Source organism: Canis lupus, chromosome 7, assembly GCF_048164855.1.
Source record: "Canis lupus baileyi chromosome 7, mCanLup2.hap1, whole genome shotgun sequence".
Classification (NCBI taxonomy): domain Eukaryota; kingdom Metazoa; phylum Chordata; class Mammalia; order Carnivora; family Canidae; genus Canis; species Canis lupus.
The window spans coordinates 30120590-30147072 of record NC_132844.1 but is presented as its reverse complement, the minus strand read 5'-3'; the positions used below and the strand labels follow the sequence as shown (position 1 = coordinate 30147072).

The 26483-nt window shown below is 36.4% G+C and overlaps 2 long non-coding RNA genes across 6 annotated transcripts in view; one reads left to right on the top strand and one right to left on the bottom strand.

Moving 5' to 3' along the window:
* The window catches only part of LOC140636267 (uncharacterized), a 54621-nt gene that overhangs the window by 24566 nt on the left and 3572 nt on the right, over nt 1-26483 (bottom strand). The window contains exons 2-3 of one of the 5 annotated variants that reach the window (XR_012033563.1): nt 21865-21934; nt 757-833 (exon numbers count right to left, since the gene is read on the bottom strand). This is a non-coding gene — a long non-coding RNA (uncharacterized lncRNA). Of the gene's footprint in view, nt 1-101; nt 175-756; nt 834-21864; nt 21935-26483 lie in introns of those variants that run through there. The other 4 variants (XR_012033562.1, XR_012033564.1, XR_012033566.1 and 1 more) reach the window with 4 other exon arrangements.
* On the top strand, nt 427-18524 carry LOC140636269 (uncharacterized). Its single transcript, XR_012033569.1, has 3 exons — nt 427-964; nt 13566-13675; nt 18360-18524. It is a non-coding gene; the product is annotated as an uncharacterized lncRNA (long non-coding RNA).

Sequence of the window (26483 nt, the reverse complement as noted above, 5' to 3'; positions counted from 1 at the left end):
ACTCATCTATTAAAGATATATGGGCTGTGTCCACCTTTTGGCTATTGTGAATAATACTGCTACTACAGCTTGCTATATTACTGAAAGCTATTGAGAGCTACCTTTGTCTTGCTGTTAAGCTGGGCAAGTTAGGCTCATTCCATAGAGACTGTCACCACATACATAACAGAACCCCCGGGGGAAATGTATCCCATTCCATTCTACTGTTGCTAAAGTTTAGCATCACTGCCCAAACAAAACACTCACTGCAAGTGCTAGCTATCAGAGTTGCTGTTACTTCTTTCCAAAACACAGAATTCCTGGTGAGAAGAAGATCCCTTCCCCCAGCATTAAGCTTACACTCAAAACTGACCTGGTTGCTATGTGTACAATATTGTCAGCCATTACCTGTCATTCAGAGGCAGGTGATTTCCCCCAAAGCACTCCATGAGTGTGTTAGAGGTGACCCCAGTGTCAATCAGAATATTCCAGAATCAGTCAGTTCTCTATGCCAACAACCCATGGCCTAGAGTACAATCTAAGAAGCCAGTTTTTGGAATGTGTACCTTATACCTTATAACCTCTAAGACCTATAGACCACTAGGTTTCATGGAGCAGCATGAAGACTCCATCTGCCTACAGAGATAGAGCCAGGCTTGGCTTAGTCAAGAAGTGTCATTGTATTCTCTATAGTACAGGAGTGAATATTTGTTTTATATCTCTATGAAACTAAATCTGATTTCTCCGGGATACTCCATTAGACATGTATACACTTACCTTTGGAGGTCTGCTGGGGCAGGCCCACAAGAACTCTAATCAAATAAAGGAGTAGCCCTCTGCAAGAAGAACTCATCCTGGGAGAAAGGAGAATCAATCAAATGAATTTGATCTAACAACTAAACCTCAGGTGTTTAATAAGAGTCATGGCAATTCTGAATGCAGTATGGCATCTATCTCTCAGGTCTGACCTCAAACACACAAACAGGTGAGTCCTAGGGAGCAAGGTATTCTGAGAAACACTAGAAACATTCTTTCTATTAACTCTATAAGGTACTGACACTTAGCAAATACACTGGTGGTGTGTATGTGCTATCATGTAATGCAAAAGTGGTGGTTTGTAAGGAGTGAGCACTCCAGTTCTGCAAGGAACATATAAAGCTTTGGTGCCTGTGTGACTTGAGGCAACCTGATGGACCAGTATACAGGCTAGTGTCTGAAGCAAGTGTGAGGATGGAGGTGAGTGGCAAAAAAGAGTGGCATTGGTGTGAGTAGAAGTGATTTCAAAGTTGCACAGGTAGGGGCGCCTGGGTGGTTCAGCGGTTGAGCCTCTGTCTTTGGCTCAGGGCATGATCCCAGAGTCCTAGGATCAAGTTCCACATTGGGCTTCCTGTGTGGAACCTGCTTCTCCTTCTGCTTGTGTCTCTGCCCCTCCCCCTCTGTGTCTCTCATGAGTAAATAAATAAAATCTTTAAAAAAAAAGTTTCACAGGTATTGGTGCTCACAGAGATGCTCATGCCAGCTGATGGAAGCATTGTGATTAGAAAGGGCAAGTGGGGAGCAACTTCATACAACTTTGCTAGTCATGGCCTTTCCTTAAGGGAACTGGGGCAGGAGAGTAGAAAATGGTACATGCTATGGTGTGTCATAGGATCTGTGTCTGACCATGTGTGAACACTCCAAGGGACTCTCAATTAGGATGAGATGAAATTCCAACTCATACTATCAAAGGGTTCCAATTACTTTTATCATGGATTTGTTTGGACTTAGGAGGCACATGGCTCCTTAACTGAGGTACATAAAGGCTAATTTGAGAATGTTTCTTTAACATAATCAGATGATCAAATTTTCACTTCTTACCTGTCTCCTAGACAAGATTTTATTTCCCTATGCTATTTGTTTCTAATAGTGTCTTTTATGTTTGTAAGAATGAGGAACATTTAACTATTTACTGTTCTTAAATAGTGAACTATTTACTTCTTATAATATAGAGTAGGGGTCACAGCTTCAAGGACAATGGGTGATTAAACAGGTAACTATGTGTGAGTGAGTGACATGATGATTATAAGACAATAGGGAGTGGCTAGAGAAAGTGCAGTCCCTTTCTAAAGGCATGCTATTTCACTAAAAACAAAACTCAAAACTCAAACCCAAAACTTTTCTAGGCCTAACAAAACTTATCTATGGGCCATATTAAGCCAAGACCAACTCTCCTCCCAGGATCATCACCCAGTCTTCATTTTCTAATCCTCACGACAAAGAAAGTTACTCTCACCGCAACACTAATGAGATCAATGATCTTTTTCATTAACATGGATGAACACCAACAGAAATATATTACTTCAGTTATTCTAGAAACTTATCAAAATCAGAGACCCTACTGTTTTGTACTCTGAGTACTTAACCAATTTACAAATACCAGGCATCATGATCTCATGGGGAAACCACATCAGATATATAGGAGTGGTAACATCTAACAATCACAGAGTGCTCATTTCTTGCTAGGCATTATATTAAGAATGTTCCATATGCTGTCTTATTTGCTCTTCCCAACTAACTTACTATATAAGTGTTATCATTATCCTGGGTTTACATATGAAGGGACTAATGCTAAAGTCAAAAAATGGTAAGCAGAGATTCCATGACTCCAAAGTCCATGATTTTAACCAAAATGTAAATACTTATGATAAAGCAAGAGTGTGAGTCAGCAGCTCAAGTATTGCATAATCAGGTGGAGCAAAGATATTGTATATAGGTAAAATTTAACAGAGAATTATTGCTTGCAAAAATAAACCTTTGGCACTTCATACAGAAGGTAGGAGTAGGGAGGGGGTCCCAGGGATTTTGGATGGGAGTTTGGTGGTAGGAGGTGGATGTCAGTGGGTTAGTGTGAGGTGGGGTCTGACCAAGGGTGTATGGAGATAGCCTTGAAGCCCAGCTACCCCTCTACCATAATTTCTCTCTGTCCCTCCCTCCTCCTCTACCCTCATCTGTCCAATTATACAACTTCCAACTAAGAAGAACTAAACTAAAACTTAGGGGAAAAAAATACTCTATTTCATATATTTGAAGCACATTTGATTTTTCTGTCTACCTCCCAACCTACCTCTTGGGGGTTTATCCTCTACCAAATTAGGAAAATAGAAAAGTTGTAAACTTTAATAATATAGAGAAAAGGACAGAATACTTTTCCGTTTATAACATACCAGTTATGTTCTAGGCAGTGAGTTTGATTATGCACTGGCTGTTTCCCTCAGAGGGAAGGGCTGGAAGAGATCAGAGAGAATGAACCCCAACTCCCACAGAAGTTTGAGAGGCAGAGTAAAGTGTTTCTCTGCCTTGTCTTTGGACTGTATGTGGATGGGTGGGGGGGGATTTGTGGCACTAATGTTTCTGACAATGAACAAAATCTCCCCATGCTTCCTAATGTCACTCTGTGATGGCTTATTTTATGTGCCAATTTGTCTAGGTTATAGCACCCACACATATGGTAGAACATTATTCTAGATGTTTCTGTGAATATAGTTTTTATATGAGATTTACATTTAAATCAGTATACTTTAAGTAAGGCAGATCACCCTTCATAATGAGGTGGACCTTATCCAATCAATTGGAAGCCTTAATAGAAAAAGACTGATCTCCCTAGAAGAAAGGTTAGTTCTACCATCAGACCACCTCTGGACTCAAATGGGCACACTTCCCTGGGTTTCCAGCCTGCCAGCCAGCCTTCAGATTTTGGACTTTTTAAGCTTCTTTAACTGCATTAGCCAGCTTTTTAAAAATCTCTCTTTCTCTCTTTCTCTAAAAAGAAAAAGAGATACATATATATACAGATATATGCAGCTACACACACATACCACACATCTCACATCTTGTTCTATTTCTCTGGAGAAACTTGACTAATATCTTATTTTATCACTTTTTTTTTTTTTTTTTAAAGACTATTTGAGAGAGAAAGAGCACAAGCAGGGGACAGGAGCAGAGGGAGAGGAAGCAGCAGACTTTCTGCTGTGCAGGGAGCTCCATGCAGGGATTGATCCCAGGGCCCTGGACCATGACTTGAGCCCAAAGCAGGCACTATAACTGACTAAGCCATCCAGGTACCCCTATCAGTTCTAAGATATACTTTTCTCTCTCTCTCTTTTTTTTTTTTTTTTGCATTTTAACATCTCTGAAGTCATAAGGTATCTTAAATTGATATTATTTTAAATGAAATCTGATTTTTCTTAGTTTGACAAAATATTCAGCATCCCCCCAACTAGATCTTAATTTGCAACATGCAGGCCAATAGATTGTTGGATTGAGCCAACTGATTATATAGTACAACCATCTATGATATGTGTAGTTATGCAGTGACTTCTCTCCAAAGGACCTAGGAACTCTGTGAAGTTTTAAATAATTATTTCCTGGGGGCCTGGATGGCTTAGTTGGTTAAGCATCTGCCTTTGGCTCAGGTCATGATCCCGGATCCTGGGACTGAGCAACCTTGTCAGGCTCCTGCTCAGCGGGGAGTCTGTTTTTCCCTCTGCCCCTCCTCCTCTGCTCATGCTCTGTCTCTGGCTTTCTTTCTCTCATATAAATAAATAAAGAAAGAAATATTTTCCATAATCCTATCATTCGGCTGCCATCTGTAAACTCTGAAAAATAATTTTTTTCTAGGGAATGAACATTATGAATGCTATGAAGGACATAGAATCTTAAAAGAATGTTTTGGAAGGGGAGACTATGAAAAGATAATACAAGATATTTCTTCTTAAGTAAGCCTCATTGCACGACTTACATCCCACTTTCTTTCAGTACAGTTTTCTAATACTTCAGCCACTTTACTCTGTTGCAAGTGATGGCATTTTGTTTTTCTACCAGCCAAATTTTCAAAAGAACTGGATAACTGGCCAATGCTACAACACTTTTTTGACATATCAGCTTGTTATATAAGATTAAGAGCTCCTTGAAGGTAGGAGTAGGTCTTAGGTGTGTATGTATCTCTAGTACTAAGCATGTGTACATGGTGTACATTGATATTTGTCAATACGTGCATGTCATTGAATGTGTTGACTACATTGTAGAGTGTTAGTGAATGTCCAGGCATCCAAGGCAGATTGTCTTTTCCAGGTTGTGAAAACCCTGAAGGTGGCTTATTCAAAATAGCAAAGGCTTGGTGCTTCAAAACACTGGTTTGAATTCTGGTTCTGCCACTTACAGGCTGGGTGACTAGTATATTAGTTAATTTTTCTGAGCTTCAGATTTTCGCACTTGGAAAGGAAACATTATAATATCTATGTTGAAGAGTTTTGTGAGGGTTAAAGTAACTTTTGAAAGAAGCAGGCACTTCATACTCTCATAGAAATGTGGTAGGTAACTCTCAGTGTTCTATTACCCCTCTTTGCTTCCCTACTATAGCACTAGGCACAGTGCCTAGCACTTGGAAGATATTCAATCATGTTTGTTGAATGAATCACAAAGAAGTGTCTTGATGGAAAACACACACTATTTTTGGCTTTCTATACAACATGCAATAAATTTTACAGCCTGACTCTTAAGAATCATTCATGATGCTTCTTTTACTCAGAATTCAATATTTTCAACTTAAGAGCCTAGGCTCTCTCCCTCTCATTTATAAAAATTATCTTAATTTAAATGAAAACCAACCAACCATCAAACAAAATTACGAGTACTTTAAATCACAGAACTTACCTCACGTTTATGGTATTACTAGGTTGGATTTTCATATGGGGAACTAAAATGCTTATTTTTAGCTTTTAAGAGATAATCACAACACTGACATTTTAGTGTCAAAATTATTTCCTCTCTCATTTCTTACTTTCCTTCCTTTTTCTTCTGTCCTACCCACCATCTGTTTGAGAGTTCAATGAATGAATCATCCAACAGGCAAACGAACTCTGGATGACACATTACTTTAAGCCACATCTGAAATAAATTGAAAGTTTAAAAGGCCACATAGCATCAATCGATGTGCATGCTATTCTCGCTGAAAGACAATCAGATGCCAGAAGGGCCTTTTGTAACACACTGTCCCAGGAACTATCAGTTCCAACATCCACATGTACATTCTTCATGTGAAACATTGGCAGCCATTTTGTACTTACTGTTGCATGTTCATAACTCTTGATATAAATGATTCACCACATTATGGTAGCATTTGGTCAGAGAAGTGAAACTAATAGCTAAAAGACAATGTCAAAACCAAGTTTCAGGAGGCAATAGGAAGAACAAAGCCTAGACAGACTAGAAGCTGAGTGCAGACAGATGGAAGGAAGGTAGGAAGGAAGGAGATGTGGGTTGGTGGATGGATTTAGGGCCAGATTAGCTCAAAAACCTGAATCAAATTTCAACTCTACATTGTAGAAATTGAGCAGAAGCTCAATTTGTTCCCAAATAATCTGTTGCCAAACAGAAACTTCATATATTCAGTGGAATCATTTAACAAAGGACATGAGGGATATATCACTGAACAAAACAAAAATCTATAAACTCAGAGATTTTGCTCCAGTAGGGAAAGATATAATAAACAATTAATGTAACCAATAAATAAACTATAAAATATATTGAAAGAGAAAGAGAAGTCCTATAGAGGAAGAAAAAGGTCAGAATAAGGAGTAGTATAAATGCGAGACTACCAGAGTGAAAGTTTCAATTTAAATGAATATGTAGCCTTAACATGAGGATTACTTAAATATCAATTGGAATGACTGAAATGGCAGAATCACAAAATTTTTTTAAAAAGCAACATTAAACAAAGAGGGATGCCTGGGTGGCTCAGTGGTTGAGCGTCTGCCTTAGGCTCCGGACGTGGTCACAGAGACCCGGGATCAAGTCCCATATTGGGCTCCCTGCAGGAAGCCTGCTTCTCCCTCTACCTATGTCTCTGCCTCTGTCTCTGTGTCTCTCATGGATAAATAAATGAAATCTTTTTTTTTTCTTTAAGCAACATTCCACAAAGAGAGGAATTTTATGACATATAAAAAAACACAGTCTTCATTGAACTTAAATAAAGCCCTGAAAACATTTCAAAGATACTTATTTATATTCTTTTTAATAAAACTCTGTACTATTAAAACAAAGAACACAGGTATGTGAATTTCACTTACTGGCAAGGTTAAAGTCCTTTAAACTCAGTCTCATCTCATTGTCCATGTGACTGATATTATCCCTATTTTACAGGTGGGGACATTGAGGGCCAAAGAATGTTTATGACTAAACACAATGAGTCAGTGGTAAGGATTATGGAAAATGAATGACCTAGGCAGCATACAAATGACTTCATCTTATGTGGGTTTGGCTATGTAAGTTACATTATCTCAGCAGTTTTGTGAACATGGTTTTCTTCATGATTATCCCTCTTCCTGTCTGGTTGTCCCAAGAGACCTGGCTATTGAGAAAAGCTCTGTGAGAGCTGAGAATGAGTGCAAATGCCTGAGAGATACCATAGCTGTATGCAGAATGTGCCATGCTACAGATTTTTCTCTAATGAAGGAATTCAGAAAAAAGACTAGCTACTGCCAACCAGTTTAAGTTCCAAGGGTTTTTTTTTTTTTTTTTTCCTCCTAGAAAAGTGCCTTCTTGGCTCTCACTTCATAGGAAAGTGACAGTCTTTACAGTAAATCAGTCCCTTATCTCCTTTTCACTTTTTCAATCTTAAGAACATGGTTAATACCATGATGTGTGGTTCAGCTAATGAACTCCCTGATTACACTTGGCAAATGACAGGAATGACAGCAACTCCATTAAACTTATGGGATGATTATTCATTTAAATTTGGAATTCAAGATAAAATTGGGAAATTCGTCAAGGAGAGGCAAACTTTTCAGGTGGTCCTATCATATAATTTGAAATTTTGGGTCAACAGAATGCAGCTAAGTATTTATTTCTGTAACTGGATTATTTTGAAAATTTTCCAAGTTACTGCAGACTAAACTTAAAACAGGATATTATATTAATCAAATCCTAAATATGGTTTAAGAGTTTATGATAAACTGGTTTCCTTGAAACTTCTTTCATTTGTGTTAACTGTACTATTTTCTCATTAAAGCGTTAAAGATAAATGTGCAATGCTGTTAACCCATTTTGCTTCTTGGATTATTATGTTCACACATTTACACACACAGATGGAGTGCCTAATTATCCAGGATAAAAGGCTTTGAATATTCAAACTATTTTTGCCCAAGGCTACTTAATTTATCCACCTTTATTCCATTAGTGGCCATTTTCCTTACCTTGAAAGTTATCAGGTTTAAAACCCCAGGAATTCCAAAACAAACAACTCTTCCCTCCCTCTGTCATCCTTGTTCTGCTGCTTCTGACCTTGACCCTAAAAACTAATCATGCCTTATAAGAGCCAGTCAAGCTGACTTGAGTTAAGGTCAATTTAATTAGAACTTGAGTGTGCGATCAGGTGTATGAATTTTTCCCCCTTCCAGAAAGAGGTCAGAAACATGAGAATGGAGCCCCGATCTGGTTTAAGAGAAAAATAAATTGGTTTCACAGTGACCACTGTGATGTCTGGCTATCTAATTTCTCAGTTGGATTACAACTAGGCGCCCTACATACAGCTAGTCTCAATAGTTACACAAGGCTACCAGAAGGAAACTTTAACTGGTGAGAATGCTGGACCTAGAGCTGTCCAGGAAACTGGGAACAGGGTGACATCAGCTGGCCTCCAGAAATTTTGAGAACTTCCATTTGGCTTCCAAGAACAATTGAAGGTGTTAATTCTGATTTATAAAACTGTCTGTGTTTTGGATGCTAGTTACCTTAGAAATCAGCTCCGAGGTTGTAAAGAGTTCCCAGATTTACACTTCAGACACCCAGAAGCAACACCCTTCCATGAAAAGCCAAGATGACTAGAATTAATGGCAGCCTTAATCACAGGACCCTATTTTGTACATTCAGTTCCCACCACCAACCCCGGCTTCCCTTACTAAGTAGAAATGTGAATGTAGGAAAACTTTAGCACTAAAAGCTTAATATTTCTGACATTGAAGGTCCAATTTTAGAAGAGTTTAACAAAAATTTTAAGTATATATTTTAATAAATTATTGCTTATACATTATACCATATGTTTATTTTTATTAGATCTCACTAGCAAGGACACATTCTCATGAGCAGTGAGATTTAAATACATTAAGGGGTCACCTTCTGTGAATGGATTTTTTTTTTAATCTACCTTATATTTATACCAGCTTTTAAAAAGGATTTGGTAGAATTTTTTTTCCATAAGCCTTCTGTGAGGTTGATTAACCTGCATACACTTGTACCCTTACTATCATATTCTAATTACTCAACTATCTTCTCATTTTTCCAAGAAATCCTAAAAATTCTTTGATCCAAATAGTGAACTATTGAGGCTGTCTGGTAGTTCAAGTATTCCCTGGAACTAGCAGTATCCTCAATGCTCAGTGCTACTCCTTTTTAATATTTTATAGTGTTCTAGGACAATTCTGTAACATTCTTTTCACCTGCAGCTTGTCTTCCTCATATTTTCTTCACAAAGAATAAAATAGAAGTAAACTGGTTAAGAGGCTTACTTAAAGCCATCCAACAGATTGATAATAGAAGTAGCATTGGCATACCCTGTCTCCTTGAAGAAAGCTTTTTGTGGGTATGCATTTTTCTACCAACTAAATTACCCTGTACAATATCAGCAGACAGTCTCAAGACAAACTGTTCTTGCTGGTTTTGTTAAAACATGGATATGGAGCACACATATATGAGAAGATCATAGAAAAGAATAAGAAATAAGTAGAGTCAATTCAATATTTAAGTATGAGTAAAATACATAAATTATGTACAATTAAAAGTGTATAACTTTGAAATTGGACAGTTATTGATAGCCTTAAATACTCTTGCATTGGTATCAAAAGCAGAGAACTGTTGTGCTAACACACTAGGAAGACCAGCAGTTACTCATTCCCTTTCATAAACTCACCAGTACAGTCAGAGCATAAAAAGTAAAGATTGTTAGCAATGTCTGACCTCCTCATTGCCCAAGTAACCGTCTTTTCTTATTGTCTTGAGCATGAAGGAAGTGGCAAACCAGTAGGACTGTAATCTGTTATCTGTTACCACTGAGAGCAGTGCCGTTTTGTGACACCAAGACAGAAAGCCCAGAGAGGCAGACATAGGGGAAACTCATCCAATGAAAGCTGTACTAGACATTTTCTTCATCTTTCCTTCAAATGACTCATTTATAACTGTGATGTGTTTATTCATGGGAAGAAGGAAAAGAGATGTATTTGAAGAAAAGTTTAGAAAAGATAGAATAGGGTAGGCAAAGGGTGACTGCACCAGAGTAGGTAGTCTCCTGGTCCTGATCCACATGCTGTCGATAATTTTGTGTGTGCACACACTTTCCCATGAACTAGTTGTCTCCACAGATTATTGGATAAAGAAGCCTATACATACACTGGTGGGCAGAACATATGATGAATCCTCATGCCAGGAGCCTTGAATGGTGCATACGGAGGAAATTGGATAGCACACATCAAGGCACACTTGTTCTAGTCACTAGAAAGCACATGAATAAAAGTAAACTCCAAAAGGTGTTGAATGGTAATGCTGTTTTACTAAAGCTTGTCTGGCTGCCAAATATGGTCAAAACAGCTTTTTGTTTGCTTGTTTTAAGCCCTAGAGCTTGTAGCTGTTGGCTTTTATGATTAAGACATCAATTTTGAGAAAATCCTTTAATTGTTAGGCTTTTTAAACCTTAATGCCTGGATACTACTCTAAAGATGCCCTTGCCTCCCTTCTGTTCTACTCTGTAAAATGTCAGCTCTAGAGTTCTTTCACAATCCAGTACAAAGCTGACTAGAAAGATCATAAAATTAGGGGATCACAAACATTAAGATAAAATAGTTCTTTGTCCCATGAACTAAAAACTAATGTACCCTCCCAGTGCTTCCCCATCCTTTATTCCCAAGTGACATTTTTAGTCTTTCAAAATAAAAATAAATAAATAAATAAAAAATAGTGTAAACTTTTATATAGTGTGAACTTAAAGTTAAGCTTCAAATGATCTTGGAATCAGTCAGTATGAATCATGGGATAATAACAGTGAAGAGACCATGTTTTTATTAACATATTGGTTCTGTAGAAAAACATTTTTAAACAATCTTATCTTTTTTAAGATTTCATTTGTGTTGATTCATGAGAGACACAGAGAAAGAAGCTGAGACATAAGTAGAGGGATTAGCGAGCTCCCTATCGAACCCCGGGGATCACACCCTGAGCCCAATGCAGATGCTCAACCGCTGAGCCACCAGGCATCCCATTTTTAAACATTCTTAATGAATGTTTTAAGAATCTAAATTGAAAGAAACACTTGCTTGAAGTAGTCTGGTTGACTTATTTTACTCTAAATTATAAATAAAATATAGATGCTAAAATACTAGATATCATTTTATAGTTGATACTTATAGTTTTATAGAAAATGGTGTGTTATGTAAGCATATTTGATTGGACCCTTGAAGATCTATGGACGTATTTTAGATAGCATATCTTTTACACTGGTATGAAAAATTATGCACCTATGTGTAGATATCTTCTGTCAAACTTCAAATGGGTTCAAGACATATATAAGAAAGCTTTAAAAACACTGACCCAAAGGCTATATCTTACACAATTCAAATCTTTTTAGTAACCAGTAGTGCTTTTCTTTTTTGAGTGGTTTTCCAACTTAAAGTTGTTCTGCTTACCCAACTGGTAAGGCATTATCTCAAACTTTTGTAATATTTGGTCTGTGCACTCATTGCACAATGCAAATTTCTTTTCATTAGCCATGCTGTGCGGAGAAAAGGTATGAAGTGTCTAACAGAATAAAGACTATCTTATAGACTAGTAAGAGTGGTTTTAGAACCTTAGAGAATTTATTTAAAACCAAAACGAAAATGCATATATACAGCCCAATATTATTATCTATAAATTACAAGGCAGTTTCTTTTTTTAAATTATCTTTCAGAGAAAGAAAAAACTTTCCTCCCCTGCATTTTAAATATATTTATAGGCACTATGAGTATCTTATAAAAAGTTACTTGGCAATATGTTTAATGATTTGCAACTAAACAGTAACTTTAAATTAGACAGACTTTTTTACTTAAATTAACAGGCAGTCTTTCATTTCCAGAACCATCTCATTAAAAAAACAAAAACAAACAAACAAAAAAACAAAATAGTTTCTCATCTTTGCTGTCCAAGAGAAATGAGCAAAGACCGGAATATTTTTATTGAAAGATGTATTTTTCTTCTCCAGATTTCTTTTTTTAGATGTATGTATGTATGTATTTGAGAGAGAGAGGGAAAGTGCATGAGCAAGTGTCAGGGCAGGAGGGCAGAAAGAGAGGGAAAGAGAAACCCAAACAGACTTGGTACTGAGTGCAAAGCCCAACACAGGCCCTATCTCATGACCCTGAAGTGAAACAGTCTGAGGCTTATCCAACTGTGCCACCTAGGCACCTCTGTTCTTCAGATTCCTATGCATCAAAAGCATCCTGACTATGGGGCACAAAAAGAATTTTCACAAAGCTGATAGTCAAAAGTTCCCTGTGCAATGGCAAAGGACTTGTTGACACAAGAATAAATAATAATTGCTTGATTGTCACTCTGCATCATACAGATAAAAAGAATGTGTGGTTCTTTGGTAATGTGTGGTTCATCCTCTTTTATTAATAAAGAATCCATGGTTCATCTTCTTTTATTAATTTTATATAAACACAATTAAAGAGATGGTTTGAGGAAGCCATAGACTCCCAGTATTGAAGTCTTATCTTTATGTATTTTCTGATTAAGTATCAACCAGTTTTGAAAGTTAACTACATACTTACCTAACCCATAAAGCATTATCTCAGACATTTGTAATATTCAGCTTTTGCACATACTGTGTCCCACTTTCTCATCAATGGACTCCAAAATCAAAAGACAATAAAATATCACAGAAGGAGAAAAACAAGATGTTTGAACATTCCACTTTTTGGTTCAGTTTTCAAGGGTTTGGTTACTGGTTTTCTATAAAATATTACCCTGCAAAACAATTTCTGGACTCCTTATTCTATACGTTCAAAGTTTTTATAACTTTATCCTAAAATTTGCTTCCCAATTTAATAGTGCACTTAAGGTTTTGGGACCAGAGAAACCTGAATTCCAGCCCCAGGTCCAGCATTTACCTAGTGATGGACCTCAGTAACTTGTTTAATGTCCATAAGCCTTAGTTTTCTTGTTTATGAATTTCTCCACTCTTTTTTTCATCAGGTAATTATTGACTCACTTATCATTTGATAGTTCATTGTTTACTATCTGTTATTTATCTCTAATTCCCTGAACTATTATTTATTCTATTATTTCAATCTTTATTACTTCCATTGTTAAGGATTTATGTTCAATACCCCAAACCAGACTGTAAGGGCAAGTATATCTTACATTATTTTTTATTCTCTATAAAACCTAGCAGAATGTCTTGTTCTATATGTACTATGTAGTGTTGACTTAATTTTTAAGTCTGCATATGTGTGTGTGAGAGAAAGAATCCAAAATTATCTTAAATATATATATATATATTTTTTTTTTTTTTTTCTTTACAGAACTCATGCCTATAGCACTGAGTTACATGATGAGATTTGGAGTCCTGAAAAATTATCACAGCCAGTAATGTGCTGGAGCTAAACTCTACTCTTCCAAAAGCCGATGAATAGTATGTATCTCTTTTCCAATTCTGCATGTAATGATACCTCATTGGTAGTTTGAAACAAGCCGTATTAGGAGTATTTATACTATGGGAATTGGCAAACACTACAAACCTGGGCTTTCTTTTTCTCATTTCTTTTGTTCTCTTCATTTATTCTTTTTTCCTTTATTTCCTTCCTTCCTTTCTTTTTTTCTCTCTTTCTCTCTCCCTTCCTCTCTCCCTGTCCCTTTCTTTGTTTGTTTTCACAGAAAGTTATTATATATTTACCAGGACATCACTGTTTAGAGCCCACAAAGATAGATTTAGAACCATCCATAAGATGTGTATAGATTTAAATGTCTTATTGACTTATTGAGAAAACCTAGATAATCTATGACTCTTTCCCAAAATCAGAGGGCATCCTATGCACATAGAAATAGCATACTCATATATTATAATTTACAGTTACCATTTAAATCCTTTGCAGATTTCCAGTAATCCACTTAAACTTCTGCTTATTGCTGTTCAGTTCTCCCAACACCGTTGTTGAAAAGACTGTCTTTTCTTCACTGGTTATTCTTTCCTGCTTTGTCAAAAATTAGTTGGCCATATAATTGTGAGTCCATTTCTGGGTTTTCTATTCTGTTCCATTGATCTATATCTGTTTTTGTGTCAGTACCATTCTGTCTTGATGACTACAGCTTTGTAATATAGCTTGAAATCCAGAATTGTTATGCTTCCAGCTTTGCTTTTCTTTTTCAAGATTGCTTTTGTTCTTCAGGGTCTTTTGTCATAAAAAAGAATGAAATCTTGCCATTTACAATGACACGGATGGAGCTACAGTGTATTATGCTAAACAAAATAAGTCAGAAAAAGACAAATACCATAGGATTTTATTCATATGGAATTTAAAAAGCAAAACAGGTGAACATGGAAGAAAAAAAAGAGAGGCAAATCATAAAACAAACTCTTAACTATGGAGAACAAACTGAGGGTTACCAGAGGGAAGGTGGGCAGAGGGATGGATTAAGTAGGTGATGGATATTAAGGAGGGCACATGTGATGAGCACTGGGTGTTATATGTAAGTGATGAATCACTAAGTTCTACTTCTGAGACTCTTATACTGTATGCTAACTGTAATTTTAAAAAAAACTTGAAACAAAATAATATCCTTTGCAAATGGTCTTGATATTTGGCAATAGTCCATATGTTTGTATAGTGTAGCTATGGCCTTAGTAGTTATTTTCCACAGATTTTATGTATGTAAAATTTGTATTCCTTCTAAGCCATGAGCTCCTCAGAGGAATTTACTGGACTAAAGACAAGTGTCAATCAAGAGCTATACTAATGACTGTACTGGGTTCAAAATAGTCACTTAAGGAAAAAATATATGTCCATTTATTACTTAATTTTAAAATTTAATATTTTTATAACAAAGAATTTAAAAGAAAAAGAATGTGTTCCAGAAACCAAATAATTACCAATGCACAATTACAGTCTCAACCTTGGATATCCAGATAGAGATTGCAGCAGCTTTTTAAAAATGTCTCCTTTTGTCATTTGTTCTAAAATTCAAGCTTCAGTGTTTAAAAGATCCATTGTCTGCATTAGATCAGCAATATAATCCTTGAGAAACTTATATCTGTTCTTTAAAACCATCAGTTTTTTTTGTTTTGTTTTTTTTCCTAAAGCACCTCCAGTTCAGGTCCTGGAGTCAGCTCTCTGTATTGCATTCAGGAGAAATATTCTTGAATGTGAGAGGAGGAACAAGAGGAAGGCACATTAGTAAAATATTGGTTTGCATACGATATATTTTCCTGCCTTGAAAAAATTTGCTATGAAGGCTGATATAAAATACCCCTGAAAATAAAAATATCATTCCATATCATAATCACATACTAAAAGTCCAGTGATCCATCAAACACTCAAGACGACTATTGTATGTGAGCCTAGAAACTGATCTCCTATTTCAGGAAAACCAGAAACTCTTGTCTTACCACAGAGGCATTGTGGTTAAATCACCTTGACTAAGAAATCCAAAGGAGAGCTGAATCCCCAGTATACAGTGAAACAGACATGGAGTTCTAACTCCCTTGCAGTAAGTTAGATTTTAATGATCGGATTTCTTCATTTGCAACTTCCCAATTTTGCCAGTTCAAGACTTTGGTCCTGGATTGCTCCCTGTGCTCCTTGCCAGGGCCTGAGTGCCTTATGTTCCCCTCCTCCAGCAGTAGCTACCTGCAGACAGACCAAATCTAGGACCTAACTTTTCTGTTAGAATGAAGATTAGCAGGTATTAAAGACATATTAGTATTTAGTTAAGAGTCTCACCCAGATATTAACGGAAGAAATTAAAGAATATGTTGGACAGAAACTGCATCTCTGGAATATATATTGTGACAGGGACAAACATTCCAAATATTTGCCTTTTGTGGGATCACTAGAACCTTTCTGCTCACATTCTAAATGAGGATAGTATCCGTGATGGGATGTCTAAATAGAGACCCAAGATTATGGTGCTTACTGGGGCAAAGCAGCAAGGAAAAACATCCAAACTAAAAGGGCAGTTTACTCTGTAAACAGTAATTTTAAATTGACATTTGACTTCAGATAAGTTGAAACATCTGAGCCTGAATCCCATGCCAAATTAAAACATACATAAAAACCATACTTTGGGGTTACAGACCTTTCAGAGATGGAGTGGAAATATAAGTATATTCTTTACACAGACCTGTTCCTAATCATGTATCTTCCATGTTTAAAACACTTCAGTTGTTTCCATTTCACTATAAAACAAATCCAAGCCTCAGAATGGCAGGCAAAGCCCTAATGATCTGACTCTTCCTGTCTCACGGTTCACCCCTTTGCCCCCAAACATCCTCTGGGCCACTCATACCACATTTCTCCCGGTTACCTGTTTTCAGGCCTTTCCACAAGCTATTCTGTACCCAAAGCTCTGGCTGATTCCTATATATTTGGGAGGCCTTAACTTGGGCCTTTCCTCTGGGAAACCTTTGCAGACTCCTAAAGGCATGGTTAGATGACTTTTATATTTTCTCCATACCCCAGGTACTTCTTCATATAATGCACTGATATATTTTAAGTGTTCATTTACTTTTCCCTATCTACTAAGAGGCAGTCCACTTCATAAGGGTAAGAGACAGTTCATTTTGTTCATGCTGTGTCCTCAGTATACTACCTGCCTGTCAGTAATTACTGCTTACTTAATGAATAATTTAAGCTCTTGTAACATTCTGTTTGATTAATGACCACAAGTAGCTGAATGATTAGTATCATTGCAGGGAAATTCATGAGAGAAGAGAACCTGTTCTGTTCATTGTATGCACAGCACTAACATCATACCTGACAATGGGAGATGTTCCATAAATATTTATTGAAGAAGAATTTGGAATACTGAGTAACATTTAAAGTATAATTCATTGCCTTTGAGGTAATGGTTAACATGACATTAACACTAATGTCTCTAACAAAAATGCTAAACGGTTTCAGATCTGATACAATCAAAATAACCCAGGAGAAAAAAATTACCATTCTTGTTATAGTAATCATTACTACTGTAAATATTAATGATTTTGCCTATGATAGATCAAGAATTTTTCCCCTTTCAAGTACTGTCCCGATTAAATATCTTTCAGCCTATTGAGTAGTGTTTTCATATTTGCATCTTTGATTTTCAGTAACATCTAGCATCCTTGAAATATGTTATTTTTCAACTACATAAAAGTGCTTCTTGATTCCTACAACAGAAACATGGTTGGGCTTCTACATTCCTCAGAGAGAAAAACAAAGAAGTTATTTGTACACATCTTCACCTGCAAAACTTTTGGAGAAAATCAAAATATCTAGATAGAAGAAAAGGTACCTGAGGGATGATCTGGTTCAGCACCACACTTAGGGATAAGTGGTTTGTTCCTCCTTTTAAAGGAAGAGGCAACTAGTATTTGACTAGTCTGCTTCAAATAGTTAAATATTTTTCCTTAAAAATAACACTACTCCACAAACACATATACAACACATCACTCTAGTCATTACCTCCACACATAGTGCAGACAATTTGCATACAACTTGATCAAGGAGAGGTATGTACAGTTTGCATAGATTTATGGTAATCAGGGCAGCCCAGGTAGTTCAGCGGTTTAGCGCCGCCTTCAGCCCAGGGTGTGATCCTGGAGACCCGGGATCGAGTCCCACGTCGGGCTCCCTGCATGGAGCCTGCTTCTCCCTCTGCCTGTGTCTCTGCCTCCCTCTCTCTCTCTCTCTGTGTCTCTCATGAATAAATAAATAAAATCTTAAAAAAAAAGATTTATGGTAATCATATCAGATTCACACAAGTGGTACTCTCCACTCCTCTTCCCTATCCTTACCATTGAAGTGAAGGAATCTCTTTTACAGTCCTAAGTCAAGAAAACATTGAGTCATAATGATTTTAGTGCTGTAAATTATATTACTATAAAAATATACCCTTAGTTTATTTTTAATAAAGTGAAAGACCAACAACAAAAATTATTTGGTATTAATTTCTTATCTAGAGAAATGATTTAAATTTGAGCTTCCTGAGTTAAGAAAAATGAGCAAATTACAAAGTTAGTCTGCATATTTCCCTTCTCTCTCACCTAGCACATTGCTCCTTACCTCCATAGCTCTCTATTTGGGCCTGACTTCTTAAAACATTTTTTCTCTGAACTCCAGAATCATCAGGCAAAACCAGTAACATCAGAGGTGTCCACTGAATGGCTCAGAATTGAGAAAATCCACCTTTCTGGAAGCAGAGTGACAGAGGAGCTGAAACTGGAGGCTCCTACATAGTGGTCTGGAGAATATGGCATTTCCTTTCACAATCAGAGCAACAGGAGAAGCCAGGTAAGAGCAGGATAGTGGAGCTTCTTAAGCTAGTGCAAAAGAAGAGTTTCAGGAAAAGCAGGATGGATGATACTGGCTATGCAGTAGGTTACTCATTAGGTGACGGGTCAGGAACCTGCATTTACGTTTGAAGTCAGGGACTCAGGGAAACAAACAAGAATATATCAGGGGTCCAAGGCCAAAGGGGAATGAGAGTACCAAAAAGGATACTAGAATAGAGCTTTGAACACAAAGATCAAGGTAGAAGAAGTTTATCAAACTTGGGTCAATACTGGGTGACTGATGATGCTGAGCCACTGAGTGTTGGTCTAAATGATAAAGATCCTGGAGAAGGGTGTGCTGGGCCATGAGATATGTTTAGAGACACCAGACTTACAGAGAGTACAGAGGTAGAGTATTGGAATTGATTTCTGGACCTTTCTCTCATCTCATGATTTTCTTCAGAATTTCCTGCACTGGTCTCAGGGTTTTCTATATATATGATTAACCCTTTCTGCTTATGTAATCTTAACTATAGGGCGGCCCCTTACCAGTTAAGACTGTCCCTTTCCACATCTCCAGAAGGCCTTCACAAATCAAGGAAGAAGCAAATTGTCAGCAAAATCAGCCCAGTGAGCACAGGAAAATACTGAAGCTCCACCTCTGCTTCTCACATTTTTATCTCATACAGGATGGCAGCCAGAGTAGAAGAGTATACTCAAGGAGAAAATGTGTTGCACTGATAAAAGGCAAAAATTCCTAACTAAACGTACTTAGAGCAAAAATGACCAAAGCTGACCATTAATCAACTCTCTATCACTCTCACTAAAAATAATCTATTACATATTCCCTCATTCCTTTTAGCCATCATTATCCCTAATCAAGCCTGTTACTGCTAATTTGGAATTTTAGAGTTCTCTGCTGGACAAACCCATAGCATTTGACTTTTCTCTGCTCCAATCCTATCTATATATCAAAGCCACTGAGATTTTTGTCACTATGTTATTCCATATATATCAATGGTTACATATGGCCTACCAAATTAAGTTCACTTTTTAAAATCTGACCTAAACATTTTTGCAACACTACTTTCCACCATCCAATCTGTACCCAAGGAAGCTATAAATATTTGTTATTCCTGATTTCCCAAATATATTTATCTTTTTCTCACATTAGGCCTTAGTCTTTGCTCTTTCCCACTGAGTATGTCTTACTTCCCTCTCTATCTGATAAAATCCTACCCATTCTTCTAGATTCTGCTTAAATGTCTAAAGTACCCCCTCCTCACCTCTTCAATTTTCCATAGTTCTCTCTCTCTCTCTCTCTTATGCCAACTGTACTCATCACATTCTGTGCTTCTTTAAGAGTTTTCTGTGTCCATGGCATAGAGCTTGCTCCTCTTAATATTAATAAATACTTGTTGAATTTAAAAGAAACAAGCATGATTCATAGATAGATAGATGATAGATAGATAGATAGATAGATAGATAGATAGATAGATAGATATAGATGCACACATGAGTCACACACAAACAGCACTATTTTATAATTGAGTTCTATGCCCAAAAAATTCAGAATATTTTTTAAAGTAATACCAGACACTAAGCCTCTACAGAGAAAGTATAGAGATTCTAATCTTATAGAGACATGATCAAAATGTAAAGTGTATTTTCAGTTTTCTAAAGTTTGATTTTGGCCACCATCTTCTTGAAAAGACTCATGTCTACAAAGCTTTCAGAATCTTTATAGAAACCACCATGTAGTCAAATGAGAGAAGAGAATTGAACTAATCAGGAAATCATAAAAATCATATTTTAGACATTCAGTCATTCTGATAAAATCTATGGAAGCTGAACATAGTAACCAGAGGCCCTTTTTTCTTTATCAAATCATACAGTTAATTCAAAAAGAAATCTCCATGGCAAGGTTTGTTTTGTTTCCTTTGTAGTGGTTTCATAAGCACATGGGTCAGGTTGGAGATAAATGTTAAAGCCCTCTTAACTTAGAGGGGTGCCTGAATGGCTTAGTTGGTTAAGTGTCTACCTTCAGCTCAGGTCATGGTACCAAGGGTCCTAGGATCAAGCCCCTGTCTCTCTCTTCCCTTGGCCCGCTGCCCCCCTGCTTGTGCTTTCCTTCTCTTTCTTTCTCTCTTTCTTTCTCTCTCTCTGTCAAACAAACAAACAAACAACTCTGTTAACTTAGAAACTCCAGCCCCTGTCTTCTTGGTATCTGAATAGTGCTAGGGGGAAAAATGACATATTTCATGTGACTCTGAAAATAAACATGATCAATATCCTGAAACCAAAACTTGACATGGCTTTCAATTTTATTTTATTTTATTTTATTTTATTTTATTTTATTTTATTTTATTTTATTTTATTATTTTATTTTATTTATTTTATTTTATTTTATTTTATTTTATTTTATTTATTTATTTTATTTTTTTGGCTTTCAATTTTAAATGAAATCAGTATAGTCTTTTTAAATTATTCATAACCCTCTGCCCCAAATAACAAAGCACCCAGCCAAACCCCTAATTTTTATTCTGCCACAGCAAAAACAAATTGTGTAGTAAAAAGAGAAGAGCTAAGACAATGAGAAGGTTTGGGTTCTAGTTCTAATTTAATCTCTGGCTGTGTAAACTTGAGTAAAACACTTCACCGTTTAAATATTCTACCTCCAATCTATAAAATAAGGAAATAATCCTATTGCCTTGCCTATTTAATGATGAAGATTAAATGAAATAAATTAAGGGAAAGCATTTTATAAATTAAGTCCCAAAAGCTCTGATGATCCTGATGCCACTTCCCATTAATCCTCCAATGATCTCCATCCAAGCAGTTGTATAGTCAGGCTAGCTGTCTTCTTTTCCACTTCATAGGCAACCATCTTGACGGATCCTGTGGTATTTTAGTTGCCTGTACTTGTGACGGCTTCTCGCTCTTCCTGTCTGCCTAGCTGAGTCTTGTATTTGTTTCAGAGACTTCATTCCCCATGAAACCTTCAACCTACCAGGATCTTTTTTTTTTTTTAAGAATTTTTTGTACACTTAGCCCCTTCACCTCAAATAGAACATTCGTTTATGACTTTGTATACTCTATTACAATTTGCAAGTCTTGGTGCCATTAGAGTTTGAATTTCTATGTGTAAACACTCTGTCATCTACTTCTTTTATATAACTCAAAGTGCATAGCTCAGGGCTAGGTACTCTTTAAAAGAATGAACTGCTTATTTTCTAACTTTCTTTTCCCAGAGTTACTGACTAAAGGACACTTCATGCCCTAATTTCTGATATCTAATCAATCATAAAGTCCTCTTTATTTTATCTTCAAAATAAAGTCTCAAAGATACCCACCTTTCTTTCTCCCCCACTCATGTCCAAATTTCATCTGCAGCACTTCAAAAACTTCATTAGTGCACCCTTGCTTCAATAATGGTTTCAAATAATACACAAAGCCAGAAAAATCCACTTTTAGAAATCCAATTATGCAGTTGGATGGTTAGAACACTTTAGAATTTTATCACATTTTAAATAATTTAAATAAATCATGTATCTGATAAGGTATCCAGAATATATAAAAATCCTACAACCCAATAACAAAAAACAAATAACCCAATTAAAATAGAGGCAAAAGACTTGAACATATATTTCTCTAAAGAAAATATGCAAATAGCCAGAAAAACACATGAAAAGATGCTTAATATTACTAATCATTAGGGAAGTGTAAATCAGTCAAACTTGCAATGAGATACCACCCCACACAAATTTGAATGGCTGTTATTTAAAAAAAAATAGAAATAACAATTTTTGACAAGGATCTGGAAAAACTGGAACCTTTGTGCATTTCTGGTGGGAATTTAAAGTGGTACAGTCACTATGGAAAGCAATATAAAATCAAAAAATGGGCATATCAGGTGATCTGGTGATTCCATTTCTGGCATATTTTCAAAAGAATTTAAAGCAAGGACTTGAACCAATATTTGTACACCAACATTCATAGCAGCATTATTCACAATAGCCAAAGCATAAAAGCAACCCATTGTCCATCAGTAGATGAATATATAAACAAAACATGGCCTGTATAACAAGTAACTTTCAAAAAGGAAGAAAATTCTAACCCATGCTTAAACATGGTAAATCTTGATGACGTTATGCTAAGTTAAATAAAACAATCTTACAAAAGGACAAGTACTGTATGACTGCACTTTATATGTGGTACTTAGAGTAGTCAAATTCATGGACACAGAAAGTAGAGTGGTGGTTGCTGAGGGTTAAGAGGAGAGAAGGGGAGTTCTGTTTAATTGGTATGGAGTTTCTGTTTAGGAAGATGGAAAAAGGCTGGGAGTGGATGGTGGTGATGGTTGCACAATGATGTGAGCACTATACATTTAAAATGGGCAAAACAGCAAATTATATGTTATGTATAGTCTATCACAACAAAAAATAGTTACAAAAAATGTTATGCAAGTATATCAGAGCAAATAGCTGGATTAGGAGAGATTCTGCTGTGGGAACTAGGACTTCACAGAAGAAGAGGTCACGTCTAAACATAAAGAAGGGGAGGGATCCCTGGGTGGCGCAGCGGCTTGGCGCCTGCCTTTGGCCTAGGGCGCGATCCTGGAGACCCGGGATGGAATCCCACGTCGGGCTCCTGGCATGGAGCCTGCTACTCCCTGTGCCTCTCTCTCTCTCTCTCTCTCTCTCTCTCTCTCTCTCTGTGACTATCATAAATAAATTTAAAAAATTTAAAGAAGGGGAAAATATTTCTGGACAGAGGTAAAGGATGTACAAAGGAAAAGCATATGAGAACGTAGGGTATATTCAAGGGATGGCAGTTTGGTGAAGGCTGGTCACAGAGCTATCCCTGAGCAGTAACCATCAAAAGATACCAACAGCTCTGAATTAAAGAAATGTTACATTTCTACTTATTTGCAACTTGACAGTTTACATGCCTTGTATTTGGTATTCACCAAACTATATAATTAGCCAGCATATGCGCTTTCCTGTTCTTACTAGATTTCAGACAGTTTACTCAGTTTAATGGTAAAGTTGAAAGTGAGAATTTTGCCCAAGAACTGGAGAACTATATTTTATAGATGGCAGGCAAAAGAGATTTTCAAAGGACAACTGGGTGGGTCAGTCTAAGTGCCTGATTCTTGATTTCAGCTCAGATCATCAACTCAGGGTTGTGAGATCAAGCCCCATGTTGGGCTCCATGCTGGGGTATGGAGCCTGCTTAAGATTCTCTCTTTCTCTCTCTCTGCCCCATTCCCATCCAAAAATAAAAAGAGAGAGAGGATTTTCAACATCCAAAAGCCAGAGTGAGAATAACTGATATCAGTGCGTTCCAGAGCCAATACACCAACCCTAAGCCTCAGGTAACAAATTAATTCTCTGTTTAAGATGCTTTCAAGAGTTATTAAAAATTTTATTATATTCTTTTCTCAATCCAAAAAAGTAAATGTTTTAAGCCTAAGGTCAATGCTTTATCTTTCATGATTAGTTATACAGGTTTATTATAAAGCAGCCAAATAAATCTTATCTATTATTGCCACTTTGACCATAAAGAGTTGACCACAGTGAAGTAAAAATCATAATATTCTGTCAAATGATTCAGCATGGGTTATGTCAATATCACTATTTCCAGCACCAAAGCAATTGAATAACTAGATCTAGGAAAACCTGCTTCATTTCATCTAAATGGATTGGAATGGTTCATATCTCTCAGAGATGTGTCATAAGGTCTAAAGATTCTCCCACAATAAAGTCTCATGTACAGAGGATCTAAATGAAGGAAGAAATGAATAAGCAGAGGAATGAGTTTTAAACAAACAAAAAATTTGAGAGATTCTCTTTTGTCTGTTTCTCTGCATTAAATATGGGTTAAACATCTTCTGAAAAGGTAATTTGTAGGCCTTCCACTGAAAAACTAAAGGCATTTCTTCTGAACAAAAGGGTTGTCAATTTATTTTAAGGGTTTTCAATTTTGATCATTTTTATTCCTTTTATATATCATCTCACTCTACCCTGTTTTGTCCTTCTTTCTCTACTCTCATTATAATCTGCAAGAGAACCTCATTTAGTTAAACATCCTCCACCCAGTTCCTTTGGAGAATGGAGGTTGCTTCTGTCTTTTGGGTTTGGTTTTTCCTGTAAGTATGTTGTAAAAACTATATTCTTCCTTCATATCAAAACGCAGGCAGTTTCTTTCTAATTTTAGTTTCCCTCTGTGAACAGAAACCTGCAATCAAATTTTTTATACTACAGGGCTTCTCATTTTATGAGTGCTGCTGTTGAACTTGGACATATAGTATGGGAATATAAAGAATATTTTTCATGCCAATCATTAATCTCCTCCTCCTCTTTGTTTCCATCACACTGTAACTCCACCTCTATTATTGCCTATACCATTTCCAATGTGATTAGTACTATATTCTCTGCTCCATGAAGGCAAGATTAAATTTAATTTACTCTTTCACTCAACAAGCATTTATTGAGTGACAGCTGTGGGCCAAACACTAGACTATTGATTGGAGATATAAAGAGAAATCAAAGAGGGTCCCTCTCCTCAAGGAACCCACTTTTTCCCCTATTCTATCCCATGCACTGTAGATATGTTTGTTCATCAAAATTAGTAGATAATGCTTGAGCTTGAACATGGCTAAAGGACTTTGGTCTAATTAAATAATAAAATGTTTCTATAATGTTCTCATTATATGGCATCACATGCTTATTTCCTCTGGAAGGTCTTCAATATTGAATATTAAAGGAACTGTACTCCCAAAGATGGCAGAGAAAAGGAAGAGAAAAGGTCTATCCAGGTAGTACAGAAGATGAAGAAAGAGGCCAGAGGGAAGTGGAAAGTAAGAACTGACCATGTTCTTTTGAGTCTATGTCTGTAGTAATGGGCAGCCTTGTCGACCTTGGATGGTTCTAATTCATACAGGGTTTCTCTACTTTTAAAACTTGATCAAACTCAGAATTCAAAGCTAAAGTTGAGACATAATTCAAACTTTTCACAAAGTTGGGTCAAGTTATCAACTAAAATATTTCTTTCATGTCTTCATATGGTGACTTATAATTAGGCATATCATAGACACAGGTATATAGACACAGATGAAGAAAGAGACTAAGTGGTAAGACCACCATGGCCAATTAAAATCAAACAAATAATCTTTGGATAAGGAGTCTTAGAATCTTCTTGGTTGTACTAGAGATTAAAAACCAAGTTCATTTTTTATGAATTTCTATTTAAGAAGTCCTTTATAGAAAAATAATGATTTTCAACATTTATCCAACTAAATATTATTATGTGCCAGGCCCTATGTTGAGTGTTGTAGACACAGAGATAAATATGACACGCCCTCAAGGAGCTCCCAGTCCAGTGAAGGAACAAATAAGTGTGCTGCTAGGGACCAGATTTTTAATCCTTTAATTCACAACTTATCTAGTCACGTATGTCTTCCTTTTAACTAAGGAAGAGTATTTACTAACTTTATTGCTTAGCTTTGTGAGACCTTTTGAGACACAAAATTGGAAAAATAGGGAGAAGAAAGAGACAGGAAATGATAGCAGTGGAATGAAGGGATAAAGGAGCTAAATTAGACTGCATAAGGGAAAAAATGAAGTAGTGAGAAAAAGAATAGACACATGAAACTAAAGCTAAAGAGAGCATTTTGAAGGCTCTAATGTAAGCACATTTATAATGTGGAGCATAAGAAAACAGAAGAATGGATAAAATAATTCTGAGAAGAGTTACTCTGAAGTAAAATTGAATCCCCTTTGTTATTTGGAGAGAGAGTTAGAATATATTATGAAATCATTTTTGTCCTGTCCAGCCATGCTTCTTTGGATGTGATTCTTTACAGAGACTGAGCCACATGAGGCCGCAAGATTTAGTGTGCATTTGGAGTGTATATATATAAGTGGAGTGTGTAAAGGAGCATAAACATGTTGAGGTTCATAATTTGGAA